Here is a 4747-nt window from a genome sequence, read left to right as displayed (position 1 = left end):
GTGGAGATGGGCTAAGTTTCAGGATGGCCTGAAATCTCACTATTTGTCAAACAGCCCTTCCAGAGCTGTGCCTGAGAAGGAAAGTTCATGGACAGTTCATGGACCTTTCATGTGACCCCAAAGGCAATCAATCCCAGTGAAAGTGGTCCCCCTTCCCATTCTATCATCCTCTTTGGCTAGGTCTGTCCAGAGCCCTGTGGCCCCTCCTTCTCCAGCTTGGGGTGCACAGGCGCTTCATGTGGGCTGGATGGACTTGTGGTTCTCACTGGTCACCTGAGAGCTGTACCATCACCCTCTGCTCCCAGGGCAGCTCCTCTGGCACATTTCCAGCCAATCCAGTGGCCCCTTTAGCTTGCCCAGTGGTCCAATGTCTCTTTACTCCTTTACCTTAGCTGATGAATGTTCATTGCCTCACTGTTTTTTTCATTCTACTAATGTGGAATTTCATGTCATTCCGACAGCCCCAGCCCAGTCAATAAACCCAATGCAACATCATAATTCATATCCCTAAACCCCACTTTTCCCTTCTTCTTCATCTGGATAATTACTTTATCCTGTATGACTCAAGTCACTCCAGGAAGCCTTCTTTGACACATCCTAGCTGAGCTCAGAGTCTCTCTTGTAAGAATCAAGGCAGCTGGTACACCTTGATTAGACTATAAATTCCTTGTGTGCCAGCGACAGTCACGGCTCTTAGGCATCTTTGTTCCAAGCACGGTGCCTGGCCCACAGTAGTCCTAAGAAAGGTTTGTGCCATTTGCTGCTGTCTGTCTCACTGCTGGGCACTAGCTTTGACACCACTGCCTGTCCTACTGAAACTGCACGTACTAGTTTGGGCAGTGGTTCTCCAACCTGACTGTACATTGACACCTCCTGGGGAGTGCATAAAAATACCAGTTCCCCGGGCCAAGTAAGTCGGAATCTCCAGGGTTGAATTTTGTCAGAACTCCCCAGATTGTTCTTCTGTGTAGCCAGGAGTTGAGAACCACCAACTTAGGATGTTATTCAGAGCCCAACTAAGAGATTTTAATTCTGAGTCTGACTAGGGCAGATGGGAAGCGCACCCTGCTGACATGGTTGCTATGCAGAGCCTAGGGGAGTCAGGAAGCATCCCAGCTCCCTCTCAGTGCCCTCTCTCCACCCCCACCCCCACCCCCATAAGGCTGAATGTTTAGTGCGATCACTTTCACTTCTCCTTGGAGGGTAGCTGTTTAAACCCTTTCTCTGGGAACTGGCTCTGAACGTGCCTCAGCAATTCACATGCACTCTCATCACTGGCTCTAATCAGAGGGGCGGAACACTTTACCTGTCATTAGAGTACCTCACTTCTCAGATTCCCTTTAGGTGGAAGGAAAACACAGCAGTAATTCGGAGGATCCAATGAGAACCTGAAAGGTATATAATTTTGGGGGTCCTCTTTAAGGAAAAGAGTACAGGATTACAAATCACAAAATTGCCAGGGCCTTCCTGAAGTCTTGGAAAGAGCCTGTGCCAAGTGCTGCAAGCTTTGCTAGCTTCAGACTAGATCTGCTTCTGAGAATAATGGCTATCATTTGTTGTGTCAATACGTATCTGAGACTTTTTATATATAGCTGTGCTTATAACAAACAAGCAAGGATATTATCCTCCTTTTACAAACAAGGAAACTCAGTCTTGGAAAACATTCTTTTTTTTTTTTTTTTCAGGTCGCACATGTGGGACTAGAATTCAAACTCATTTCTGACTGGCTTGTGAACTCAGAATCTCTCCACCACACTAACAAATTCCAGCATCTACAAAGGTTATGCATGCCAGGGGCCCAGAAGAAACCAGCAAATCCATATATATACCGAGTATTCTATGTAGAGTGAAAAATTAATGTGACTTTCATATGTGTGGGCCACTTTTTACATTATGTAGGTGCTGCCATAATTAATCAAGTCATTTAAAAGCATGTGTTACTCAATAGCTTTAATTACAGTGTCTTTTCTCAATCAACAGATACAAAAGGTACAACTCTTTTTCTCTTTTTTTGAGACAGAATCTCGCTCTTGTTGCCTGGGATGGAGTGAAATGGCATGATCTTGGCTCACTGTAACCTCCACTACCTGGGTTCAAGTGATTCTCCTGCCTCAGCCTCCCGAGCAGCTGGGATTACAGGTGCACACCACCATCCCAAGCTAATTCTTGTGTTTTTAGTAGAGACAGGGTTTTGCCATGTTGACCAGGCTGCTCTCAAACTCCTGACCTCTGGTGATCCACCCACCTCGGCCTCCCAAAGTGCTGGGATTTCAGGCGTGAGCCACCGCACCTGGCCTAAAGGTACAACTCTTATATGAGCATCTGCAAAACTTGTTTGTGTTAAAAAGGAAGCATGGTGCTGGAAAGTATTGGAAGCTCACTGTATTAATGGTGAAGTGGTACAGGCTCTTTCCACAGGGCTCCAAATTCTTAAACAGTGGTCTCTAAAATGGGGGATTACAAGATAATCTATTGGAGTCAAGGAAGAAAATATCAGAAATTCTATTTATATTTATTGTTAACATTGCCTTTTAAAATGTCCATGTACGTTTGTGTTTCATGAGGTATATATTAATATTATTGCAGTAGCATATGTGTGTGATTTATAAATAAGTACAAATTGCATAGCATAATAGTTAGGAGCATAGACTCTAGAGCCAGATTGCCCAGGTTAACATCTTGGGTTTATCACCTAGAGACAGGTTGATAGCTGCAGCAAACCACCATGGCACATGTATACCTATGTAACAAACCTGCATGTTCAGCACATGTATCCCAGAACTTACAGTAAAGAAAAAAAAAAAAACAAAAAAAAGCTGGGTGCAGTGGCGTACGCCTGTAATCCCAGCACTTTGGGAGGCTGAGGCGGGCAGATCACGAGGTCAAGAGATGGAGACCATCCTGGCCAACGTGGTGAAACCCCCGTCTCTAAAAATACAAAAATTTGCTGGGCATGGTGGCGTGCGCCTGTAGTCAGGAGGCTGAGGCAGGAGAATCGCTTTAACCCAGGAGGTGGAGATTGCAGTGAGCCAATATTGCACCAAGATTGCCTGGCGACAGAGCAAGACTCCGTCTTGAAACAAAAACAGAAACAAAACAAAAAACAAACAAACAAATAAAAACCTTGGGTTTATCTCTGTGTGTCCCTGGGAAAGTAATCTTTCTGTGCTTCAGTTTCCTCATCTGTAAAATGGTGATAATAATACTGGAACACCTACTGCATAGGGGTATTATAAGAATTAAATGAGTTAATACAAGCAGAATATTTAGAATGGTGCTCTGCAATATTAGGGGTGGTGTAGTTTTTTTAATGATAAAGACAGTGATCCACAGATGAACATATTGACGGGTGGACAGAGATAGTGTGCTAACTGTCATGTTCTGATTTTAGGGAAAAAAAAAAGAACAATTATTATTTGCATATATACATATTTTAAAGTATTTTAAAGATGCATTTTCTGTATGTCTCCTTCTCTTGTCTCTCTCTTTAACCCAAAAAGAGTGTGGTTTTACACATTTTGCAATTATGGCTCTAACAACTCTACTAACTAGAGGCACAAAAACAAATGACACTGGGGCATCAGAGCAAGACCACTCCCCAGATTGCCGCTTCTGCTTAAGCCAGCCTCTAGCCTTGGAATCTGGGCTAGCACTGCCAGGTTGCCTGACTCCACAAGCGGTGGAAGAGGGCCCTAATATGCTGGGGTTATTTGTCTTGGTGTTGTCCTCTGGCCCAGCCCTGCCCAGGAACAGGAGACAGACTGCTACACAGAGCCTTCCCTCTGATAACTGGGGGATGGAGAGGCTGAGAAACAAGGCTTCACTCAGCAACTTCCTGCTCCCTCCGAGGAAGAAGAAAGGGGTGTCTGTGCTAGAGCCACCCCCCTGCCAGCAGCCCAGCAGAACAGCTGCCGATCCCCTGCATCCCCAAGTCCAGGCGGAGGCCCTGGGAAGTGGGAACATCAGCTGGAGAGGAAAGAAGAAAGCAGTACATTGAGTGTTGCTTAGGCCGCTTGCTTTGCTTTCTTTTCTTGCTCTCCCCAGAGACAATCTCATGGCCTGTGTTTCCCTGCAGGCAGGCCCCAGAGCCCTCAAGCCCAGATGTCTGCTGTCCATGCTCTTCTGACTTCCTGAAAGCTAACATCTCAGATTCCCTCTCCCTGAAGGACCTTGGGGAAGTCCCAACCCCCACCCCAGGCTCTTTGCTCCCCCTGGGTCTGCTTCTCATTCTCTCAGATAGACGTGTAACTTATGTAAATAAATGTACATGATTAGGCAAATGATTATGTAAATGATCCCTTCCTTTTCTCGTCCCAATTCTGGTAACAATAATGATTAAAAGATGGAAAATAGAGTCAACATGTAAAAGGTAAAGAAGCTGGAATTTAATCAGGAAAAGCAAGTGTAATGGCTACTTCATGGCAAGGTTCCGTTTGCACAGAGGATAAAATAAAAGAGGTCATTGACTCTCAAATTTCCATGAAAGCTCCAAAACGGTAGCAAATCAGGTAAAATCTGACCACCTATATTCACCAATTTTCTCATCAAAATTAGTGGCTCTTAGGAAATGACCAGGTAGACTAATTGCTATACTGTATGAATGGCTCATGCTATTATTACAGTGATAGACGGTATATAGCATACACTCAAAAAAAATCCCTGAATTTACTAATAGACAAAATATCTGTGTAGAAAGAGCCATAAATCCAACTGTTAAATTATTATTTTTAAAACTCTTGCCCGTATT

The 4747-nt window shown here is 44.3% G+C and overlaps 1 non-coding gene across 1 annotated transcript; it reads left to right on the top strand.

The window, feature by feature from the left end:
- Positions 1 to 3329: 3329 nt before the first annotated feature.
- Positions 3330 to 3389, top strand: LOC112619915. Its single transcript, XR_003118393.1, has one exon. It is a non-coding gene; the product is annotated as a small nucleolar RNA SNORD43 (small nucleolar RNA).
- The last annotated feature ends 1358 nt before the right edge of the window (positions 3390 to 4747 follow it).

This window comes from Theropithecus gelada, chromosome 2 (assembly GCF_003255815.1).
Source record: "Theropithecus gelada isolate Dixy chromosome 2, Tgel_1.0, whole genome shotgun sequence".
In the NCBI taxonomy this organism is placed as follows: domain Eukaryota; kingdom Metazoa; phylum Chordata; class Mammalia; order Primates; family Cercopithecidae; genus Theropithecus; species Theropithecus gelada.
Note: the sequence above shows the minus strand (reverse complement) of the source record. Positions and strands in the feature narration are given on the sequence as shown.